Source organism: Oryx dammah, unplaced genomic scaffold (assembly GCF_014754425.2).
Source record: "Oryx dammah isolate SB20612 unplaced genomic scaffold, SCBI_Odam_1.1 HiC_scaffold_23, whole genome shotgun sequence".
Taxonomy (NCBI): Eukaryota; Metazoa; Chordata; class Mammalia; order Artiodactyla; family Bovidae; genus Oryx; species Oryx dammah.
In genome coordinates, this window is record NW_024070207.1 from 52,980,549 (window position 1) to 53,006,731 (window position 26,183).

Genomic DNA, 26,183 nt, shown 5'->3' on the forward strand with positions numbered 1-26,183 from the left:
TTCTTTATAGTCCAACTCTCACGTCCATACATGACTACTGGAAAAACCATAGCTTTGACTAGACAGACCTTTTTTGGCAAAGTAATATCTCTGCTTTTTAATATGCTGTCTAGGTTGGTCATAATTTTCCTTCCAAGGAGTAAGCATCTTTTAATTTCATGGTTGCAATCACCATCTGCAGTGATTTTGGAACCCCCAAAATATAGTCAGCCATTGTTTCCACTGTTTCCCCATCTATTTGCCATGAAGTGATGGGACTGGGTGCCATGATAATTGTTTTCTGAGTGTTGAGCTTTAAGCCAACTTTTTCACTCTCCTCTTTCACTTTCATCAAGGGGCTCTTTAGTTTTTCTTCACTTTCTACCATAAGGGTGGTGTCATCTGCATATCTGAGGTTATTGCTATTTCTCCCGGCAATCTTGATTCCAGCTTGTGTTTTTCCAGTCCAGCGTTTCTCCCAGTCCAGCGTTTCTCATGATGTATTCTGCAGAGAAGTTAAATAAGCAGGGTGACAATATACAGCCTTGACGTACTCCTTTTCCTATTTGGAACCAATCTGTTGTTCCATGTCCAGTTCTAACTGTTGTTTCCTGACCTGCATACAGATTTCTCAAGAGGCTGGTCAGGTGGTCTGGTATTCCCATCTCTTTCAGAATTTTCTACAGTTTATTGTGATCCATACAGTCAAAAGCTTTGGCATAGTCAATAAACCAGAAATAGCTGTTTTTTTCTGGAACTCTCTTGCTTTTTAGATGAGCCAGTGGATGTTGGCAATTTGAACTCTGGTTCCTCTGCCTTTTCTAAAACCAGCTTGAACATCTGGAAGTTCACAGTTCACGTATTGCTGAAGCCTGACTTGGAGAATTTTGAGCATTACTTTACTAGCGCATGAGATGAGTGCAAATTACTTTGCCGACAAAGGTCCATCTAGTCAAGGCTATGGTTCTTCCAGTGGTCATGTATGGATGTGAGAGTTGGAATGTGAAGAAAGCTGAGCACCAAAGAACTGATGCTTTTGAACTGTGGTGTTGGAGGAGACTCTTGAGAGTCCCTTGGACTGCAAGGAGATCCAACCAGTCCATTCTAAAGGTGATCAGCCCTGGGTGTTCTTTGGAAGGAATGATGCTAAAGCTGAAACTCCAATACTTTGGCTACCTCATGCGAAGAGTTGGCTCATTGGAAAAGACTCTGATGCTGGGAGGGATTGGGGGCAGGAGGAAAAGGGGATGACAGAGGATGAGATGGCTGGATGGCATCACCGACTAGATGGACATAAGTTTGAGTGAACTCCGGGAGTTGGTGATGGACAGGGAGGTCTGGCGTGCTGCGATTCATGGGGTTGCAAAGAATTGGACACGACTGAGCAACCGAACTGAACTGAAACTGAAGCAGTTATTAGGAAGGTGAGAGCAATTTTCCATAAATATTAATATATAAAGTAACAATAATAAGAACTTCAGGTTTATTGTCAGACACACGCAAGTGAGAAGACAGTGAGAGAACATCTTTAAAGTAGCGAAATAAAAGCTGTTACCCTAGAATTCTATACCCAGCAAAACTATCTATCACCAGAAGGTTTGCACTACAAAAAAATGTGAAAAATTATTTTATGTGGAAGAAAAGTTTAATAAATGGAAATGTGGACATGTGGACTGAAAACGAAAAAAGATGGTACAAATTCTCTGAATAAATTAAATAGTTATTCTCTGCAATAAATTAAATAACATCATTACTGATTCTACAAATATTGAAAAGAAAATAAACTAAACATTATTAACAACTTTATGCTAATAAATTTGACATCTTACATGCAAAGGCAAATTCCTTGAAAGACACAAATTACTAAAACTCATTCAAGAAGAAATAATCTGAGAATCTTATAATTATTAGAGAAATTGAATCTGTGCTTAAATACCTTCCCATAAAGAAAATTTAAGACTCACATAGTTTCATGAGTGAGTGCTTCTTAAGGAAAAATTAAAAAAAAAAAATCGACACCAACTCTTTTGTCATACAAATTCAATCCCAATAGGCTTTGCTATAGACATTGACAGGTTGATGTAAAATTCATATGGAAACATAAAGGACTTAGAATAGCTTAAACAACTTCAAATTAAAATTTAAAAAAAGAAAAAAGAAAGTCTGACACTGCTTAATTTAAGACATTATTAAGCTACAAGTAATTAAGACAGTCACATAAAGATGAGGAAAAGGCAATGGCAACCCACTCCAGTACTCTTGCCTGGAAAATCCCATGGATGGAGGAGCCTGGTAGGCTGCAGTCCATGGGGTCGCTAAGAGTCGGACACGACTGAGCGACTTCACTTTCACTTTTCCCTTTCATGCATTGGAGAAGGAAATAGCAACCCATTCCAGTGTTCTTGCCTGGAGAATCCCAGGGATGGGGGAGCCTGGCGGACTGCCATCTATGGGGACGCACAGAGTTGGACAAGACTGAAGTGACTTAGCAGCAGCAGCAGCACATAAAGATGAAGAGACAAATTGTACAGAATAATCTATATGTAAACCCAACCACACAATCACAGTCACGATTTTCAACAAATGCAAAAGAAAACACAGTCAATTCAATAAATAATTCTGTACTACTTAACATCAAAGGCAAAACAAAATCTGAGAAGAAGATATAGAGGAAATTCACGTTTGTGAATTTGGGCTTGGCAAATATTTCTTAACTACCACACTAAAAGCATGATTCACGGAAGAACAGCTATGAAGTATATTTCATCAAAACTAAAAACTCTGCTCTTGCAAAGACACTAGTAAAAGTATGATAACCCGCAGACTGGAGAAATATTTGCAGAAACATATACCTGATAAATGATTTGTGTCAGAACTCAACTGTAAGAAAACAAAGTTAACATGATTTCTAAAAATGGGTAAAAAGTGAAAGATTTATACAATCTGAAGAGAGTGTGATGAAGAGAAAGTAGCATTGACATACAGTCCATAAGGTTGCAAAGTGTTGGACATGACTGAAGTGACTTAGTGTGCATGCATGTGTAAAATAGATAGCTGGTGAGAAGTCCCTATGATACTGGATGCTTGGGGCTGGTGCACTGAGACGACCCAGAGGGAGGAGGGAGGGGGGTTCAGGATGGGGAACACGTGTATACCTGTGGCGGATTCATGTTGATGTATGGCAAAACCAATACAATATTGTAAAGTAATTAGCCTCCAATTAAAATAAATAAATTTATATTAAAAAAACCCGCATGGGGCCCAGCTTGGCACTCTGTGATGACCTAGAGGGGTGGAATGGGGGTAGGTGAGGGAGGCTCAAGAAGGAATTGACATATGTATAATTATGGCTGATTCTCACTGTCATACAGCAGAAGTCAACACAACATTGTAAAGAAATTCCCCTGAATTAAAAATAAATATTAAAAAACAAATAAAAATGGGTAAAATATTTTAACAGACACTTCATCAGAAAGATATATGAATGTATGTAAAATCAGCTCATGAAAAAGATCCTCAGCCTCATTAGACATTAGGGAAATGCATTAATTTAAAACTGCAATGAATTGCCTCTACACAACAATCAGAATGCCCAAATTTAAAAAGATTGACTATACTAAGAGAGAATGAAAAAGAAATGAACTCTCACAGTGCAAAATGAGACCTGCCTCCTGCCCCCATGCAGGATAATAATAATATTAATAATAACAACAATAATAGCAACAATAACATTAAAATTACATACTACATGATTTCATTTATAGAAAGTCCTAGAAAATATATTCTAATCAAGTTAGGGAGAGCCATCAGAGGTTACCTGGGGATGGGATGAAGGAAGATGAAGACAGGAGAGAGATTACAAAAGGGATGGAGCCCTTGGGACAGATGGGTATATTCATTCCCTTAATTATGGTGATGGTTTCACAGGTATGATTATGTCAAAACTAATCAAACTGTAAGCTTTAAATTATTCAGTTTATTTCATGTCAATTATACATTAAGAAAGCTGTTAAGAAAAACAATTATATTACTTCCACCAAAAATGAATAACTAGCAAGTTTATGAAAACCATTGTTAAGTTTTCTCACGAAAAATAGATTCTTCAGAGAAACTCTGAAGAGAAAAATCAAAGCCTCTCAGTTCGCAATTTCAGAGCTAATCTCTTACTTCTGGGTCAGTTTGTTTAGAACTAAAATGAACATATTTCTATATTTAAAATGGATAACTAACAGGGACCTACAGTACAGAACATGAACTCTGCTCAATGTTACGTGGCAGCCTGGATTGGAGGGGGTTTGGGTAAGAATGGATACATGGCTGATTTCCTCAGCTGCTCACCTGAAACTACCACAACATTGTTAATCAGCTATACTCCAACACAAAATAAAAAGTTTAAAGTTTGGAAAAAGAAAAAAGAAAAAAATTAAGACAATAGCAGCCACAGTTACTGCATAAATAACATTCTGAACTTCAGAATGCCAAGCAGTTATGAGGCAACATCCTTCTGTATATTTATCCTCGAAATACTTTGCAAGTCAGCCAAGTTGGCTTATCTACAGTCTAAAAAATTAATGAGGTGTTACTACATTGAATTAAAATCCAGTCCATGAACGAGAATCTTAGCTCTAATAAACAAGATGGTCACACTTTCCAACAAAACGTTTGATAGCAAAATAATTGTTTTGTTCCAAAATGCCCTTTCTCAAAAGATCACTTTAATTTTTCGTCAGCTGTTATCTTAACTTGAAGGATTAGTCCATCTTCCCACCACGAGAAATTTTGCCATCATTAATTTGCTATTAATTTTTAAAGGTGAAAGCACTTAAATGTACCATCCAGGCATAGTTTGTAATATGTTCATTAATACTAATCATTTGGAGCAAAATGTAGAAAAAAAATAACTGCCAACTCTGCCTAATCTCTATTCCTCTTCATATTTTGAAAGATTAAATGTAAAACGAGTCATCTTTTCATCTGGCGAGGTTCAGTGGACCACACTTTATCTTTGAGAGCAGGGACAGAACTTGGGCAGAAAGGTTCTGACTTGAGGTGACCCATGCAGGTGAGCTGCTCTGTGGAAATGGTGGCTCCAGAGCAAGACTGCCCTCCAGGTCAGCTAGGACACCATATCACAGGACAGGGTGGGTCTTCCTGGACACTGGAAGAAGACCTTTCTTGAGAGGCATGCTCAAGAGCAAAGGCAAGACACAGCTGGTCAAGGCTGCACTTCCAGAAGCCCAGGCTAGGAGGTTTCAGGTTCAGGTTGGACAGATGTCCAGTGCAGAGACTTGTCTGCCTGGTCAGGGGCAGTGGCTGCTTTATACATGATGCCAGGTGTCATCTGGGTGGCAGGGTGACCCCCCACCCAGGGACCCCCTTTCCCAAGGATCTTGAGTCAACATCACACCCACTCATGGCCCCAGGTGACCATCAGGTTGTGGAGATTCCCTGAATGCACTTGGGGGTCAGGTATTTCCATTTATCTGTGGAAAATCAATTTGTTTCTCTTGGTTCCCAGTTTTTGCCTTTTAGATGAGCACAAATGAAGTGGATCTGAGATTGGTCACTTAATCCAGAAAGAAACAAGAGTTTGGTTGCTGTTATGTCACCTACCTACTGGACAAACTAAACCATTGGCTACCTGGTGGTGACACCCTTAACAAAAAGGGGAAGTGTTAACCACAGGTTCATTTACATTCCTCAGCATGAAAATGACCTGCTTGACATTAATTTTCCTCATTCTGGACTGCTTTCGGATGAAGTTCTCACCAACCTGCCTCCATTAAGAACAATTTCATCTTTCTGTGCTGTTTCTGTGCTAGGCTCAGATGGCTCTGATGAGGGGGCAGCACCATGGCTGTCCCAGGTGAGGCTGCAAACGCACTAGAACAAGCCACATTAGACAACCACCTGCAAAGCTAACAGCACCAGACACAACACAAGAGTGAGTGCATTGTGTCACTTTCTAGGAGCCCACTGGCTTCTCCAAACTAGAAGAAAAAGACACAGCATCGGGGCCATTATGACTTGACACATTACTGACATTTTAATGACTAGTATAAGAATAGGATAAATATAATAAATAATACTGTACTTTTCATGTTTTTTTTTCATTTTTGTCATTTGTTACAGAATGGTTAAATATTGTTGAAGTTTGAGGCTTTGGCTTTTCTTTCTTATATGGTTTTTAACACTGGAATAAACATGCTTTTCCTTCACTAAACAAAATGCATTTTCTTATTGTGATTTGTTGAAACAGGACATAGAAAGGGTGACATGGGACAAGTTGTGTATTTATTAATAGAGAATGCTGCCTCTACAGGGAACGGTCTGAAAATCTCTCTCATTCCTTCCCACAATTTTCATTCATTTTCAAATTGCAGGATCTAAGGTGGAAAAAAAAGAAGCAAAGCAACAAAATGAATTTGAGCAAAGAAGTCCAACCCTTGCAGTGTCGAGGAAGTGACTGTGACTGTCGCAGAGAAAGTGCAGCGGTTGGAATGACAGTCGGTCAGAGATGATGAGACGCGACTTTGGGAGCTATTCAGGCATCCTCATATGAGTGTTCACTGTGCACAAATGTTCCTAACACACGAAGAATAAAACCTACAGGTTCTATCATTCTCTGTCATGATTACGAAAACAGTAGACACTGATTCCCCTGCCAAGCCCTCCACCTGGGCCACGTCAGAATGTTCGCTGGGATTGTCCAGATAATTTTGGTGAGAAAACAAGGACCGCCCCCCTACCTCGCCTTTGTCCAAGACTGTTTATACATAAGTTCACCTCAGAATTACCTGCATTGTCAGCTTTGCAAGGAAACAGTCAACAGTGAAGTGACACTATTAAAATTGGCTTTTTGTAAAGTCACCAGCGAGTAGATGTTTGTTTATTGCATTCAACACATTTCAGCTCACGTTCAAGGACACCACAGAGCAAGTCAGGTCCACCTACTTCGGTCTTGTCCTCCACTCAGAGCACATTCCACGCTTTTGGTGCAGAAAACCCACAGGACACAAACTGGCTGGGACTGGTGGCTTTATCACAGAGAGGAACCCAGGTGAGGACTCTGAACCCTGACCCTTGCCTCCTGGCCTTCAAAGTGTAAGGTGTTTGTTGTCTACAGAAATTCCCAAGGAAACACAGAACCTTTGGAAGGTCCCATACTTGGGATTAACTGAGCCAAATTTTGTTTAGTCTGCCATTTTCCTTAGGGAGACCAGCCAGAATATGTTGGAACTGGGCTCTATTCCATTAAACAAACTGTGCTGAGTGGTATGTTTGTTATCTGTCTTTTGCAAGTTATGTGGATTAGCTTTAAAGCTTTATTTTGCTGGATCAACTTCACAAGAGGGGGCACTGAATTTTTATGGTTTATAACCATGTGAACCATATACCCCAGTGTCTCATATCCTACTCTCATTCTGCCTTAACCTTTCCATGTGTTACTTGCTCCAGTAATGTCCTACTGTTTGTGGCCCTATGGACTTAGTAGCCCGCCAGGCTCCTCTGTCTCTGGGATTCTCCAGGCAGGAATACTGAAGTGGGTAGCCATTTCCTTCTCCAATGGATCTTCCCAACCCAGGGATTGAACCCTGGTCTCCTACAATGCAGGCAGATTCACCACTTGAGCCACCAGGGAAGCCCAACCTTCCCATAGGTAAGCTCATAACAATCAGAAAACAGCCCTGATCTTTGTTTTGGAGAATCTGGACAGCTCTGTGCACAAACAGGTGGGGATCACTAACTTTTCTCTGGGCAACCCTCCTCCCTGCCCCTTCTCTATGTCCTCCCAGTCTGCTGTCCTCCCTGTCCACTACTGGTCCCTGCCCACCTACTCCACAGGCTTCCCTGGCTAGAACCTTTGAGGAACTCCACCCAGTTGTGAGTGGAGTTGGAAGGAATTATATGATCTCTTGGGACCCTGGGGTGGAAAGAAGATGTCATCTCAGAGAAACATGAGCCCACAGAGGTGTGCTGCACACAGGTGCCGGATTTCGGGTCACAATACCTGTGTGCAGACCTGTAGAGTAGGATTGTGTGGTCCCAGGACCAGGGAAACCTCCATGACTTCCCACAGAGCAGAGCACTAGTCAGCCTGGCAGAGGCTCGCACACAGCTGAGAGACCGTGGGGCTTCTTCCACTCATTATGAATTTTTCCTAAGTTCATAAGTAACATGGATGCTCAAGAGAGCAAAAATGAAGAATCCAAATCTCCTGGGTCAGAAATCAAGGACTGACTACATTACAACACATCTACACAGTCAAACACCATCAAAAGCTTTGCAGTCCATGAAAATCACACTTTAGAGGAACATTTCATGACACGAAGAGATGCAGAAGTTGCACAGAGCAAATTATAGAACAGCCTGTGCACCATACTGTGCAACAGTAAAGCATCACGATTCAAAATCTGTTTGTAAAAAGCACACTTATGCACAGGAAAAGCACTGGGAGAATACAGACCAAAAACGAACAGTATTTCTGGGAGTTATGATTTTTTTTTTCCTGATTCTTTTTTATTTTAGTTGGAGGCTGATTACTTTACAATATTGTAGTGGGTTTTTTTTGCCATACATTGATATGAATCAGCCATGGGTTTACATGTGTTCTGATTCTTTTTTATACTTTTCCAAACAATCACCAACAAGCATCCTAATGATAAACAAATCAATTCAATATTTCTAAAAGTATTCTAAATATATTCTAAAAATAAAGCTAATCTTCACCAGAAAGCCTATTTGAAAGCTTGCAAGAAGTCAAAAACGACTTGGATTGTTTTGAGTACGGCCACATCCGAAGCTAGATACTTGGGCTGGAGTCTCTGTGGTTATGAAATTTGTGACAAACGCCCACGCAGGATGACTTTTTCTTCCCCTTTGTTTCCAGTTTGTTTTCTGCCAGCTCAGCTGCTGGATAGCAATGCATTGAAATTACACCTTAAGAAAAAGCTATCATTTAAAATATATAAATTTCCAAGCTTTCAAAGGCTAAAAGGCAATGTCATGTTTTCACCAAGTTAATGGAGGAAGAATCTACAACAAGGCAGCTTACATGCAAATATGTGTATACACACATATATATGTGTATATATAAATGTATATATACTGCATTGTTTAGCTCAAACTATCTATTCTCTGATAAACCACCCAACTCTATGAGAGTATAGCGATGAAGCTTTTAAACTTCTTTTTTTTAATATAAATTTATTTATTTTAATTGGAGGCTAATTACTTTACAATATTGTATTGGTTTTGCCATACATCAACATGAATCCGCCACAGGTATACATGTGTTCCCCATTCTGAACCCCCCTCCCTCCTCGCTCCCCGTACCATCCCTCTGGGTCGTCTCAGTGCACCAGCCCCAAGCATCCAGTATCATTCATTGAACCTGGACTGGTGATTTGTTTCATATATGATATTCTTCAAAGTGTCTATACAAACTTACAACCATAATTTTAAGTTTGAGGCCCTCCTTATGAAAGATAAAGATGGGAAGTTATTACACTATTAGGACTGCTATTATCTACACACTTGGTTGGCAAATTCTGGTTTACCACCTGTTATAACTAGTGAGCTAATAATGGTTTTTACATTTTTAAGTGGTTGGGAAAAATCAAAAGAAAAATAGTATTTCATGAAATGTGAAAATATTTTGAAATCCGAAGTTCAGTGTCCACGATGTTTTGCTAGAACCTAGCCAAAACCTTGGGAGAAGGAAATGGCAACCCACTCCACTATTCTTGCCTAGAGAATCTTATGGACAGAAGAGCCTGATGGGCTCCTGTCTATAGGGTTGCACAGAGTCAGACATGACTGAAGCAACTTAGCACGTATGCATGCATAGGAGAAGGAAATGGCAACCCATTCCAGTATTCTTGCCTGGAGAATCCCAGGGACAGAGGAGCCTGGTGGGCTGCCATCTATGGCATCACACAGAGTCAGACATGACTGAAGTGATTTAGCATCAGCAGCAGCAGCCAAAACCTTAAAATCTTGTCCAGGGATGCTTTTGCACTAAAATGGCTTCTTGGAAGAATTGTCACAGAGACCATAGGCCTGCAAAATCTAAAATATTTGCTAACTGATCCTTTACGGAAGAGATGTTTTCAAGGTGGTTCAGAATGGTCTTTGTATTTCCTATTATCAGTCTCTAGATGGCAGAAAAGAGCCTTAAACTGGGGTATGTGGAGTGACCACAGCCCCATAGAAGGTATACAACTTACATTTCCAATTAAATCATCCTCTAAAAGTCCAACAGTGCAAAACTTTTTGCTCTATGAGTTCAATAAAACCAAAAATTAAACTTATAGAACTGAAATATTCATTTAGTCTGGAACTAACAACCTTGCAACAGTATGTGTTCAATAAATGAAAAATTATGTATCTAGAAGAAACTAAGACTCAGCCTAGAACTAATGTCTGCACTGAAATTTTGTATCTATCAAATTCTGCTTAAAATAAATATTATGTAAATCTGCATTATTAAAGAGACTTCTCAGTTTCTCCAGCTTTACTGATGTACAATTATATTTAAAGTGGATAGCATGATGATTTGATATAAGTATAGACTGTAAAATGATGCATAGCATCTCAAGTTAATAATCACTTCACATAGCTACTCTTTTTCTTTTCTTTTTTGTGGTATGAAGGTTTAAGGTCTATTCTCAGCACATGTCAGTACAATGTTATTACAATGCAGTGCTACTACTACAGGCCCCCTGTAGATAGATCCTCAGAATTTACTAATCTCATACCTGAAACTATGTACCTTTTCCACCTCTGCCTATACTCCCCACCCTCCAGTGCTTAGCAACTATCACTCCACTCTCTGTTTCTTTAGGTTTGACTTTCTGTTTAGATTCCACCTAAGGGGTGAGATCATACAGTATTCATTTTTCTCTGACTTATTTCGCTCAGCACAATGCCCTCCATGTTCATCCAAAAAAATGAAGTCACTCAGTTGTGCCCAGCTCTTTGTGATCCCATGGACTGTAGCCTACCAGGTTCCTCTGTCCATGGGATTTTCCAGGCAAGCGTACTGGAGTGCGTACTGGAGTGGGATACCGTTTCCTCCTCCAGGGGATCTTTCCAACCCAGGGATCGAACCCAGGTCTCCTGCATTGCAGGCAGACACTTTACCACCTGAGCCACCAGGGAATTCCAGGTTGTTGCAAATAGCAAGACTTCCTTCTTTTTCATGGCCAAGTAACATTCCTTATATATGTATACTATATTTTCTTTTGTCATTCGTCCATCAACAAACACGTAGGTATGTCCATGTCTTGGCTCCTCTGTTTTTCATGTTTGTGTATCCTAAAGAATTCACCCTGTATCTTCTAAAATAATGACATTTTTCCAGATATCCACATACAACCATGCACCTGAGAACTAACAGGGAGTCTGTACTATCAGTTAATAACCAGTGAATATTGAAATTTCCCCATTTAATCTCAAAAGGATTTGTCCTTTAACTGGGATGTGATCCAGAGTTGGTCTTCTCATCTATCTGCAGGCTTCCTTGCTTCTCCTTTGAAGTAGAACGGTCTTTGCCCAAACCCTCCACACACACTTCTTTTTCAGAATGCTGATTTTCGAAGAGACCAAGTCTCTTCCCTTACATTCTACATTCTGGATTTAATGACTGCTTCCCTGTGGAGTCAATTAAACCACATTCCTGCCCCTTATATTTCCTGGAAATTGGAGGTTAGGTCTAAAGCCTTAACAATACTGTGCCTCGTTCCCCACACTGCATCCAGCCTCGAAGTCTGAAAGGTCAAGGGACCCCACTCCAGTAAAATTTGTTTGGATCAACTGGTCAAGGTGCTGACTACCCCAGAAGGAGCTTTTCCCTTTGCAATTAGCAAATGATCAGCAAGCTTACACTCTGTCATCCTTGCAAACAATCTTCCTCCAAGGAGCCTCTTTAAGTCATTGTTTCAATTTGTGAACAGATTTAAGTATCTCATGAAGAAATGACAAATGGTAGTTTTCTAATTCTATCATTCCTTTCCCTTCATTAGCTAGTGTCATCCTGTCAAGAGGAGTTTTCCCTCATTAACCGAGAATGGCCTAGAATTCCTTCTTAAAAGTCAAAGCAAATGCTGGGTTATTTACCTTGAATTCTCATTTTTATAAAAGACTGGGATAATAGTCAACTTCAACTGAAGCACATTAAATACCTCTCTCTCTCTCTCTCACACACACACACACACACACTATGGATTCATGTATTTTTACTTTCACATTTTAATGATCACTCAGTTCTTTTGGACGCTCAGTTTGTCCTCTGTTTGCCCTTGAGAGCTCCCTCCCACAGATGCTCTGACATATCTTTCTTATGCTTTGCTGTAAAACATTCTCCCTAGTCTCCTTTCTCAACCAAGACTATGTGTTTGCTCTTTCCTGCAAACAGCAGCTTCCCTCCACTTCATCCTAGCAGCACCCCCACCTGAAGCAACACCTCTTCCCTCCAGACTGTGTGGCAGGCAGAGACCGTGTCCCCATCTCCACCAAAGTCCGGCTGACCCACCAGTGAGCATCAGGAGAAACTTAGCAGATGCTCAGGGCCCAGTAGGGTCCTCCCGAGGGCTCCAGGATTATCTTAACGGAATCTTCAAATGTTCAGCGATGCCTCTTAACCTGGCGTAGTAGTCGTTGTGGGGAATGGCTTCCTGGAAGAACTGGGAACTGGTACAGATAGAGTCCAATCAGGTGTCCTGAGGTGAAGATGGCCAGCAGGACACAGAGATAGCTGAACAGCAAGGGGTCGAAGGTCCGGCACCAGGACCACCAAGTGCATAGGCCCAGGAACATGAAGAAGTACACGGACGAGGTCAGAGAGGGCAGCATCATCCCTGTGGGAGTGGGGGGGTGGAGTGCTTGTGTGAGAAATGCTGAGAGGAGGAAATCACGCACGGCTCAGCCTCCATCACTGTTGGGGACAAAGAGGAATTCCTCCAATGCTGGTAGTAAAATTCACCACACTCTCTTGATGAAATCAGAATTAGTGCTATTTGTATTGTGAAAAAAAGTCATATGTAAAGTGAAATTTGTAAATATGGGAAAATATCAGATGATGAAGAAATCTTACCTGTGGCACTTGAGCCCTATCAACGAACATTCGCTTCTCCAACCAGTAGAGTTTGGCATGTTTACTTGCCTGTTTCCATCTTTCTATTCCCCCCCAGTTTTTCAGGAATACTGTATCTGTGATAAATTTTTAAAATAAAGATTTATTTTTGCTTGTCTGTTGACAAGGGTCCATGATAATATTGCATTCTGTGGCAGATAAAACCTCACTAAACCTTTGTCCTGTCCAACAAAATGTGATTTGCTCTATCACTAAAAGTGGAAAGGTCAAATGAAATCATTCCTTCATAGGCATTTAAAAACTTTGCAGGGAGCATTTTGAAATAACTTCTCATTAAAGTCCTGAGTTACATTTCCTGAGAAATACTCTTCACTTGTCTATCTTTTAACTCTCCTATGGAAAAAGAGTTGCTTCATCTCATGAAACTTCACAGAAGCAGGACGGAATAATTTTGCAGCAGCTATGGGGCAATGGGGACAGGGCAAAAATGGAGATAAGATATTTATGGAAGGAGCAGCCTGAAGCCAACAGAGAGAGGTCGTGGGCGTGTGTGCTGGGAGATTACCATCTAACTGGGGAAGAAAAACACTATTCTGAAGAGTTAAGTTAAGAGACCTAATGACTCAATGTAAACAGACAAGCTTCCAAAAGCCCATGTGTAACTCTGGACAGGGACAGAAAAGGGTCCCTTGTCACAGATCACCTACAGGCTCTGAGGGAGGTGAACAGTGGTCCTGTTGGTCACGTAGAAAACGTCACCTAACTACTAAGGGAGAAGACTGCTTTACAGAGGTTAACAGAAACCATCTAATACATAAAACCTACAACTGAATGGGAAAAGCTGTGTGTGTATGTGTGTGGTTTGTACATGTGGCCAGTTTCACAAAAGCTACAGTTACGATTTTGTTGCTGTGTAATAGAACTGTTTCCTGCTTTCATCATTGGCCAGCTCGCTCCCTGTGCGTCCCAGGACTTGGAGGTTCTCACTTGATGAACCCAGTAAAATCTTCAAGACAACCTTTCCTGCAGTGGTTATCATGTTGCCAATAAACTCTCTCAGCTTAGAGGCCATGGAGGCCAACCTGCAGAAGAGTTTTAATTTTGTGCTTTCCTCCAAGTCACCTTCAGCACCATCTCCTTCATCTAAATCCTCTTCATAGATCCGGACCTCTTCGGAGTCTATTTTTTCTCCTTCAGCCTAAATAAGCGAAAAAAGAAAACACTGCAGTCTCTGCCTATCCACCCAGAATATTCTATGGTTTGTAATTTACTGGTAGGTCAGTGAGGTGAGTTTCAGAAATGAGGAAAAAATGCAGACCACCACTCAATCACGTAAGCCCCCTCGGGTCTCTGGTGGTCCCTGTGTGAAGCCCAAAGAACTTTGATTTTTTTCAAGGCATAAACAAGAAGCATCACTAATCACAGGGTCCCCAACAGCAGATTATCTCACCTACATGAGCTTTTTTTTTTTTTTTACACATAGAAGCCGAAACTGTCTGAAACATCTATTCATAACTCAGCTTTCATCAATCTGGGTTTGATTCCTCAGATTTACTAAGCTGTTTGCCACTAAGGTGATGGGAAGTTTGATGAATGGGCTTCAACAGAAAAGATGGGCCAGATCAGCACTGAGGAAATCCCTTTTCTTTCTGGAGTTTATCTTTGTTCACTATTTTAGTATTTCCTGCCTGTGGGAAGACGAGTGGTCCTGGCTTCTTGGCTAAATAAACAGTCCCTTCCTATCTCATCCTTTTAGAGAATCGTGCACAGGTCCAATCCCAGGTCTCATGGGACCTCAGGACCATCACTAGAGATTCAGAAGGAAACACACGCACAGCACATACACACTTCCATGGATTATTTTAAACTGTGTATACCATGGACATTTTTTTGTTCATTTTTAAACACTACATAAGAATTTTTTGGATAATTACAATCTCTCCCTGGAAGGGTTAGGATTTTTTAAAGGAATTATAAACTATCCCCTTAAGACAAAAGGAGCCTGTCTCAGATTCAGGACAGGCTTCAAGACAGCAGCTTCTGCAGAGTCAGACAACTCTGAGACCCAGATCAGACATCGAGTCCAAGCAGTACCCATTTGCTTCATTTTCCCATTTTAAAGTTTCTTTCTTTAAAAATTTGTTTTGTTGAATGAAAGATCCTTTAAACTCTATCGTGCTTTACAGTTTCAAAGATCTCGCACATATGATTTCATCTAATTCTATAATAAGTTTTTCCCCCTACCCCACTGCTAACTACTAGTTTGTTCTCTATGTGTGCATGTCTGCTTTTTTGTTGTTGTTTCCTTCACTAGCTTGTTGTATTTTTTTATAGTTCACATATAAGTGATATCAAACAGTACTTATCTTTCTCTTACTTATTTCACCAAGCATAATGCCCTTCAAGTCCGTCCATGTTACTGCAAATGACATTATTTCATTTTGTGGCTGAGTAATATTCATTGTGTATATATACACATACCATATCTTCTTTACCCATTCTTCTGTAGATGAATGCTTGGGTTCCTTCTGTGTCTTGGCTGTCGTCAATAGTGTTGCTGTGAACACTGAGGTACCTATTTCTTTTCCAATTAGTGTATTTTTTTCAGATATATATTTATATATACATATATATATTTCTTGATAAGCTTAGTTCAGAATTATGTAATATTCACTGCTTGTGTCTGAGCTTCTATCTCATTGGAGGAGAGGCTGGTGCACAGCTCAGTAAGTGCCGAGTGACTTGAGGGCTCAGACCTGCTGTTCACCTAGGTGGGTACAGGCCACTTGGGATTTACGTTAGCTGTTGATGAAGCCAAGGCTACAGGATGCACTCCCATCCCTGTGTGTGCATACACACACACACACACACACATAAAGACACACGTGCACATCATACATACACACACACACATACACACACAAGGATGTAATCCCAGGCTATTCAAGTCCATATAATCTAATCGGGTTTTGCATTATACTGTATTTCATCACCGCACATTTGTACTTTTTCTGGAAGGGAGAAGAATGTCTCAGGCTTATGCATGAAGATTTTTCTGTCTGCTCAGAGCCCAGTAGGCCTCAATGTCACTAGTAAGGGACAGAAGAGCACACACGCTAGCAAGAGATAGAAATAAGTTAACAACTAAATATCTCACAGTGACACTTGCTATTCCAAGAATTAAAACAGAGTGATGTGATTGAGAGAGTCACGGTGGCTGTTTTAGATTCTGAGTTCAGGGAGAGCCTCTCTGAGGAGGTGACACTTAAGCTGAGTACTGACTGTCACAGAGCCACCAGCCATGTGAAAATTCTAGCCAGAGCCTTCCAGGCAGCAGGAAGGGCTGGTCAAGCCTCCATAAGGCATTCCCAGACCCACTTCCTCTTCCACTTGCTCCTCCTCCTCACTGTCAGCTGATGCCCCTGCATCCCACACTGTAGAGACATGAGGGCTGAGCTCCAGTCAGTGCAACACCAGCAGCCCTACCTGTATGCAGATGCTCAGCCGCTGCCTGGGTTGATAGGAGAGCTGCAGAGCCGGGGTACCAGGAGGACCGCCTGCCACCTCCTGCCCTGCATCACCTACAGAGGGAGTTTCAAAGCAAAACTCTCCAAGAGGTGGCTGGACTCATAACAGGACTTGCCCAACACTTCACTTCTCTTGAACTCAAGCTAAGAGGACTCTGATTGCCAACCACTCCACCCAGTGAGAGGGACAATGGGGATCTCTTTTCCAGAGCGACTCCAGTGGCTGCAGTGGAGGAAGAGCAGGGGGACCCCTGCATCCAGGAGGCTGTGCTGATGGAAGAGGGGGTGGGGAGTGGAGCTGAAGAGGGTTCACATTTTGGGTGAGCATCTTGTAGGTCCAGTCAGAAGATCCTGGTTGGTAAATTTCGCATGGTGGGGGGAGGGATGGAGGAGAATCAGAAGGAGCTCTTGTCTTAGTGGATGAGATCAGGACAACCAGCCATAGAGCAAGTTGGGAAGCCAGTTGTAAGGTGGAGGTATCATGGGGGCAGCTAGTGAGGAACCTGGAGTATAGACAGAGGTGAGAATTGGAGAGGTCTACCTGAGGCTCACTGTCAAAGTGGGTTCTGATGAGGTGACCTAGAGAGAACACAAAGCTGCCTACCTGTTGGAGTTGCCACACCTGGGACCAGTCTCTCTCTCCATCTTTATCCTCAACTCTTGGCCCAGAAACATCACACACACGGAACCATGCAGAAAACCTGGAATCCACAGGCTCTCTGCCTTGGGATGTGCTGTCCCCACACCGGGGAAGCCCCTCCCAGCGTCCAAGGCCCCAGCTCCCAGGCTAGCCTTCTTTCAACTTCTCCATCTCCCAAGTTCTATAGAAAAACAATAAATTGGAGTTTATGTAAACCTCTGGACTTCCCGGGTGCCTCAGTAGCTAAAGAACCTACTTGCAATGCAGGAGACGCAGGAACCATGGGTTCGATCCTGGGGTCAGGGAGATCTCCTGGAGAAGGGTACAGCAACCCACTCTAGTATTCTTGCCTGGAGAATCTCATGGACAGAGGAGCCTGGTGGGCTGCTGTCCATAGCGTCGCACAGTCGGACACGACTGAAGTGACTTAGCATGCATGCATGCATTGGAGAAGGAAATGGCAACCCACTCCAGTCACAAAATAGTCGGACGCACAAAAAAGAGTAGGGTCACAAAAGAGTCGGACACTACTGAAGCAATGGAGCTCACATGCAAATCTCTGCTTCCCAAATTTATCTGAGCACAAACCACTTCTTAAAGTTTTATCTAAAATCTATTACATTCTGCCGAGCTACTGTTCATGGCACAGGTTTTAGTAAATGCTGTTAGAGTCTCCTCATTGGTCTAAATTTTTTATCACAATGAATGGATACTTTGGAAACTGTACTTAGATGTAACTAATCTTCATATATTTGGTTTTGAATAAGCCCCTATTAACTACAGTGCCAGCAACACCTTATTTCTTTTCCTGATTCCCCCTCCCAGCTGGGCACCCCATCTCCCAAGTGTCCACCCCCTCTCCCAAAGGTCCACCTGCTCCTGGGACATACTGGAAGAGACTAGAAAGTGCATGACAACTCACAAAGCTGCTCATGTCCCCAAGATCATTTGCAGACACCCATCTTCCTACGAGATGTCTCCACCCAGTGCTTGACCATATCTCCACGTCTCCCTTCACTACCTCCTCTTCTGAATGACTGTCACTTTGCCTCAAGGTGTCCCTCTGCCAACCAGGCCGAGCTGAACTTTTAGAAGCACAGTTTGGACTTGCTCACTGCACTGCCGATGAGAAAGGTCCATATTCCCAAGCTCACCTACGAGGCCTCTGTATTGCAGACGCATGTGCCTTGTCTCTTGCTATGATTTTCTTGGACCTCAAATTTCAGCCATGCTGGCTGCACATCCAAGCACAGGCAAGTGTTTGTCCCTCTGAGTCAGAGCACAGCCTTCTCCCTTGGATCACAAAGCCCTCCTCACACACACTTCCATGTCATCCTTATCAGTCAAGACTCACCTCCTTCATCTTCACTGGAAAGCCCATCCACCTTCTGTTTCCTTTAGACCCCTAACACTTTATGTTGCTCACTTATTTGTGAATCTCTGTATCCAGGAGGACTATATACATAGGTATATATTATATTTGTATGAGTGTATGTGTGTGTGTGTGCTCTGAATACAGGTTGGCAGAATTAATGCTATCTCCAAATATTTACTCTTTCTTTCCTATGACAATAGTTTGTGCAAAGTTCTGCTGAAGAATTAGACTAGGTGTTTGCCACAGAGAGCCTCGTTCGTAATTCAGTTCAGGGAAGAAAAAGTACAAAGGACAGGACAGTCACTAGTGTCTGCAGAGCACCTGAGGATCAGAGGCTGATGAGTAACATCTTAGTTCTTTGGATGTGAGTTAATGGTCACAACTGGAAACTATAAACCATTAAAAATATATATGCATTTTTTGTATACACCAGAGAAAACATTTCAAGAACAAGAACTACTGATCATATCCAGTGAACATGAAATAGCTTGATTTGGTCAGATTTTTTATTTATTCCAAAAATATTTATTATGCTTCTGTCAAGTGTCAGGCTCTCTCCCTTGGGCACTGAATGTTGGTTATGAAAGTGTGTCTTAAACACAGGGATAAATCAGGAAGAGGTGCTGAGGTCCTCCTTGCTGGAATCAGACTCTGGCAAAGCATCTGCACAACCAGAAGGGCTGAAGGCTTTGGAGCAAAGAACTCCCCACCATCACCACAGAACTGAGACCACGGAGGAAGTCATGATCTGGTGGCAGGAAGTGGGGCTGGGATGTGGGCTTTCCATGGTGAGAGTAAGGTGTGGTATGGACATGACAGGTCACCCTGGAAGGCATGTGGGGTTTGTGCCTGAAAGAGGTCTTGACTGGAGGGGCAGAGCAAGAGATTTCTTCTCATGTATGTTGGCTAAAGTCCGTGGAGTAAGTCAGATGGTCCAGGGACTGCACAGAGTATAAATATTTATGGGAGGCTCCATAAATGAATTGTCAGTGTTCATTTCAGAGCATTTAATAACAAATTAAAATGTTTTAATAGCGTAATTAATTAATTTATTTTTGGTGGCAATGAGTCTTTGGTGCTGCATGGGTTTTCTCTAGTTGCAGAGATCAGGGGCTAGTCTCTAGGTGCGGCGGTGCCCAGGCTTCTCATTGCCGGCTTCTCTTGTTGCAGAGCACAGCCTCTAAGGTGAGTGGGCTTCAGTAGTTTTGGCTCCTGGGCTGTAAACCACAGGTTCAGTAGTTGTGGTGCACAGGCTTAGTTCCTTCTCAGCATGTGGGATCTTCCCAGATCAGGGGTTGAAACCATGTCTCCATTGGCAGAATTGGCAGGCGGATTCTTATCCACTGAGCCACTGGGGAAGCTCAACAAATTGAATTTTATTTCAAGTAAATTCTGCGTTTGAAATCAGACTGATCAGGTTATGTGCAGAAGCCCTGTTCTAATAAATTAAGGAGATCGATGTATACATTTCCCCATAAAACATTATCCTAGATCACGTGACTTTCTGGATTCAGCTCAATTACATTTTCCGTATAGAAAAGCACAAGCTAAACAACTTAAAACCTCATGTTCTCGTCAACAGGCAGACACTTCCTCTCCAATCTGGTTATAGTCACACAATTCTATTTGTGCAGGGTGATTATTCCTCTTGAAAGGGAGTCTAGGAAGCTGAAAACTAGGGAAAACCTTACTTATTCATCAAGAGGAGAGAGAATGTAGCCATATAACACTGTGAATCAGTAAGTTAGTGCAAATGTATGTGCGACCTGGCTCTATACCAATAAACATGGATGCATCTCACTAACAATACTGAGAGAAAAAAAAAAAAAAGAAGTAGCAAGCATACAGAATATCGATCACTTACGGACTCACCTGTAAAGAACTCCATGAAAGCGACAAACATGTTTCTGGACAGAGAGAGGGACACACTCACCTGTGTTGCAGCACCTAGGTTCTTATCTTTGAAAGCCGGTTGGCATGCACAAAAGTGTATTTTTAATATTTCATATTGTTTTTAAAAATCAGAAGTGTCATACTTCTCAGAATTCCTTGTGTAGAACATATCATGAAAACACAAAGTTGATTACCTGCCTGGGAAAGAAAATGACCAACTGCTGCAGTCTCATCCATGATTATATTTGGTCAAACTCAATTACCATCCTCCCATCCAAGTCCAGGGAAGCAGTGAGGCTGGGGTGAATGTTCTCAGGCTAACCACTTTGCTTTTGCAAGTCTCAGTTTCTCACTAACAAAATGACTTCTCAGGGTCTTCCCAACTGTGAGGTTTCATTTTGACTCAGGAAATTCAAAATAAAGAGGCAGGGAAATTGATAAGGGGCCAGGAAAGAGGAAGAGTGTTGGAATTCCAGGTATGGCCAAAAGAAGAGCACTGGAATTTCAGGTAAAGCTGAAAAGCAGACTTAGGAACAAACACAAATGTTGTTACCTTCAGAAGCTGGAAAAGAACAACCCCATTCATGCCACTCCTTTGGGAGCCAGCCTTTTGGTTCAGAGTTGGTAGGAAGGTCAACTTCAATTGAATTCCAGTAAAACAATTGAAATGCAAATGAGCATTATTTAGATGAATATGAACTACTGAGATGGTTGTAACTGGTCTTCTGGTGGCCTCTGGAGCCCAGGGACGGACGCTTGGGCTGCACTGGGGAGGGGAGATGCCCTGGGACAGGGCTGACCCAGGTACCCTCCCTGAGTCCCATCAGGACTCCACTTCAGCACCAGTGCATACTGGTTCATCTCCTCTTTCCTCTGGGACCCCTCACTCCCCCGGCAGTGCCCATGATTGTCTTCAGTCCAGCTCCTGAAATACATCCTTTGTCTCACACTCACTCCTTCCACCAGCCCACCCCATGGGGAGCCTCTAATTGGCTTGTATGGCCCTGTGAACAATTGCAACACAGGAGGTGAGTAGAATCTAGTCTGATCTCTCTGGAGCTGGTTGATTCACTCCAGATGATTGGAGAATGCAGTCTCCGGGTTCCCTCTGCTTGACCTGAACTGCAAAGATTTTGAGTTGAACCTGAACATGTGTTTCTGTGGTAAAGCAGGCATCATGTGTCACTGTGACAGCCCGCAAATGCCATGACACATAAACATCTGTCATCCCTGTGGGCCCGGGCACAGCAAGGCAGGCATGGACCTCCAGTCTCCCTCCTGGCTGAGCATCACCCATAGCTCATGGCTCTCTCAGCTGCAGCCACGACTAACCAGTTTGTAATCAAACAAACCTAATGGCACCAACCAGCATTTTCTTTTTCATGAACACAGCAGAGGAAAAGAGGAGTACACTGCATGAAGTAAGAGGAGCTGTTGCTTTGAAAACTGGATGTATTTGCATTGTATTGGGTCATTGCATAAAGTGTACAGGTGTTGTCACAGTGGGGGGAAAAAAAAAAAGCTTCAGACTCACTCTCTAGCACAGCTCAGTTCCATCAAACAGCTAGGGGGCAGTTGTGCCGAAGACAGATGGAGTAAAAACATATCCTTCCCCCAAATCTCTTGGAGCTGAATGTGTTGCAAAGTTCATAATTTTCCAGATGTTAGGAAGGTGCCTCACCAGATGATGTAACCGTGGCAGCAGGCTCGTGGGCAGTGTCCCCTCCCCCAGCACACATACTTCGTTCCTTCACACTCAATGCGATGCTCTCCCCCCAGATCCCAGGTCAGTTCAGGTCAGGTTTTTCCACTGAGAAATTAGGCTAAAATACCAAGTGTTCAGAGCATACTGGAGTTTGAGATTGCAGGTGAAGGTTGAATATCCTTACTCAAGCACATCATAACAAACTAGAAACACTAAGCTCTGAAACAAATCAAAATTGCTCAGGAATAAGATGTTAATCAGACAAATTTTAAAAACTCTGAATTTTTAACTGTCCAAAGATATATCCTATGCTCAGTAAATCTAAGAAATGAAAAAAACAGAAAAATTGTGAAGCACAACTTATAGTGTCTTGGTCCAAACTATGAATAGAATTGCTAAAGCATCTTTCTACACACACTTCTCAATGCAGCTAAAATGTGATTCAGTTTTCAAGGTTTGTTCTAAGAGCATTTCGAGTAATTTAGGGTCCACTAACTAAAGACAGGCTGAAGGCAGAGGACATGATCAAGGGACATATCACATACATTTGTCCACACAAAGATCTGTAGGCAAAGGTTTAGAGCAGCTTCATTCATAATCACCAATAGCTGAAAGTGAAAGTGAAGTCACTCAGTCATGCCCGACTCTGCAACCCCATGGACTGTAGGCTACCAGGCTCCTCCATCCATCCATGGAATTTTCCAGGCAAGAGTTCTAGAGTGGGTTGCCATTTCTTTCTCCACGGGGATCTTCTGACCCAGGGATCTAACCTGGGTTTCCTGCATTGTAGGCAGACACTTCTGCCAACTGAGACAAGAGGGAAGTCCTGGTTTTAGAAAAGGCAGAGGAACCAGAGATCCAACATCTGCTGGATCATCGAAAAAATTAGAGAGTTCCAGAAAAACATCTATTTCTGTTTTAGTGACTATGTCAAAGCTTTTGACTGTGTGGGTCACAATAAACTGTGGAAAATTCTGAAAGAGATGGGAATGCCAGACCACCTGACCTGCCCCTTGAGAAATCTGTATGCAGGTCAGGAAGCAACAGTTAGAACTGGACATGAAACAACAGACTGGTTGCAAATAGGAAAAGGAGTACATCAAGACTGTATATTGTCACCCTGCTTATTTAACTTCTATGCAGAGTACATCATGAAAAATGCTGGGCTGGAGGAAGCACTAGCTGGAATCAAGATTGCTGGGAGAAATATCAATAACCTCAGATATGCAGATGACACCACCCTTATGGCAGAAACTGAAGAGGAACTAAAGAGCCTCTTGATGAAAGTGAAAGAGGAGAGTGAAAAAGTTGGCTTAAAGCTCAACATTCAGTAAACGAAGATCATGGCATCCGGTCCCATCACTTCATGGCAAATAGATGGAGAAACAGTGGAAACAGTGCCTGACTTTATTCTTCTGGGCTCCGAAATCACTGTAGATGGTGATCACAGCCATGAAATTAAAAGACACTTACTCCTTGGAAGGAAAGTTATGACCAACCTAGACAGCATATTCAAAAGCAGAGACATTACTTTGCCAACAAAGGTCCATCTAGTCAAGGCTATGGTTTTTCCAGCAGTCGTGTATGGATGTGAGAGTTGGACTATAAAGAAAGCTGAGCGCCGAAGAATTGATGCTTTTGAACTGTGGTGTTGGGGAAGACTCTTGAGAGTCCCTTGGACTGCAAGGAGATCCAACCAGTCCATCCTAAAGGAGATCAGTCCTGAGTGTTCATTGGAGGGACTGATGTTGAAGCTGAAATTTCAATACTTTGGCCACCTCATGCGAAGAGCTGACTCATTGGAAAAGACCCTGATGCTGGGAAAGATTGAGGGCAGGAGGAGAAGGGGACGACAGAGGTTGCGATGGTTGGATGGCATCACCGACTCAATGGACATGGGTTTGGGTGGACTCCGAGAGTTGGTGATGGACAGGGAGGCCTGGCGTGCTGCAGTTCATGGGGTCGCAAAGAGTCAGACTCAACTGAGCAACTGAGCTGACTGACTGACTGACTGAAAAATGTCCTGTATAAACCAGCTGCATCCAGAAATATGTAAACTGTTGAAAATGTACTGAATAGGAGAGAGAGTCCCAGGACATCTCAACATCCAGGAAGGAAGGTGGTCCACAAGGTCCCTGAACATCTCTCGGTATTTCCATGGAGCTCCTCTTTGGCCAGTTCTCCCAGGGGACTTCCCCACACAAATAATTTATGGCAGGGATAAAATTAACAATGCAGGTGCAGAGGAGATGGTTTCTTCTGCAAATCCCTGTGCTTGAAATTGTGAGAAATTATGTTTTAACAGTTCAAGGTCTATTACAATATTGCTGATTTATGAGATTGAAGCTAGGTTATTAGGAGACTTTCTTCTAAACACAGATTAGTTGTTTTTATAAATAAGCAAATAAAATAAACACTCCTAGAGTGAGCCATGGCCACTGAGGTTGCATGCCTGCAAATCTGAGCAGTGTACGTTTCTGTCCTATTCTTGGGAGGTGGGAGAGAGTAACAGCCACAAGGATATTCAGGAAGTTCCTGCTCATGGTCCTCGTGTCCCCTCTCAGGACCCTCCCTGTGCAAACACTGACCCCAGGGTCCACCATCAAGAATGCCACCACCCACACCCTGATACTGATGAACACAAGGCTGTCCCTGTTGAGCCTGAGCATTGGGGTGTCCACTGAGAGTGGGTCAGCAGTTTAGGATGGGACATTTCTTACCCTCTTTTCCACTCTCTCCATGCCCCACCACCAGGTCTGCATGCATAAATGCTCCTTTCCTGACTTACTCGAGAAATCATCATTTTTTATAGTAAATTTTGTGGCATTGAATGTTTCCATAAGGGCTCATGTTTAGGCTGGAATGAAGTTCTCATCCTCCCAGGGCAGCTGAATGAGCCCTTTAGCAAAGTGCTTGCTATGGGCTGGGCTCTGCCTGGCCCTGGATCTTCCTCCAGCACAGGGCATGTTACTGTCCCATGTGTGTGGATTCCACAATCTGGGCCCCTCCTTGAGTGAGTGAGTGAAGTCGCTCAGTCGTGTCCGACTTTTTGCGACCCCATGGACTGTAGCCTACAAGGCTCCTCCGTCCATGGGGTTTTCCAGGCAATAGTACTGGAGTGGATTGCCATTTCCTTCTCCCGGGGATCTTCTCAACCCAGGGATTGAACCCCGGGTCTCCCGCATTGTAGACAGATGCTTTACCATCTGAGCCACCAGGGAAGGGCCCCTCCTTACAGATAGGAAATTGCCTAAGGGAGAGCTGAATCTGGCCTGAGCACTCACCTGGTTCCTCCTCCCCTACCCGGGCCTCAGGCAGCTATTGTTTGTCCAGAGAAAATGTGTGTCCAGAAACCTGGGGCTGCCCCGGCTGGTCTGGCAAAAAGCACCTGGACCTGGTGGGACAGCTCCATCCTACCATGGAGCCCCCAGGGAACCGGGCTGGGTGGTGCTGTGGTCACACAGTGGGCAGCCCCTGGCCCGAGTGGGACTGGGGGCATGGGGCCTGACTCAGGTGGTCAGAGTAGAAAACACTCGTGGGACCCCACGGTGGAGGCAGCACTCCCTCAGACCCCATGCCTGGCAACAGAGGGAGTGGGCTTTGTTTCTGTTTGTCTGCTTTGGTTTTATTTTTTCCCTGAAAGTCACTTAGTCAATGTGTAGATAAGGACACACAGCCTTCCGGGGGTGCAGGGGGGCAGTAAGGGGACAGACACTGATCACTAAGCCCCTCAGCCCAGGGACCCTATCACCAGTGAAGAGTCGACCAGAACAGCATCTCTGCCATCTTCCTTCAGATCTTATGCTCCTCTTTCTGGAATGTGCTGGAGCCGATCACTCTCAGGGCAAAACCAGTGCTGTACTCAGATGCCTGAGGACCGAGCTCTGCTGCCCATACAGCACAGTGCCCGTTCATCAGCGTCCCAACAGGAGACGCCAGCGTGTCCACAGAAACACACTCTCTCCAGG

General features: G+C 43.0%; 1 pseudogene; it reads right to left on the bottom strand.

The window, feature by feature from the left end:
• Positions 1–20,520, bottom strand: part of LOC120881569 — a 49,303-nt pseudogene extending 28,783 nt beyond the window's left edge.
• Between the last annotated feature and the right edge of the window lie 5,663 nt (positions 20,521–26,183).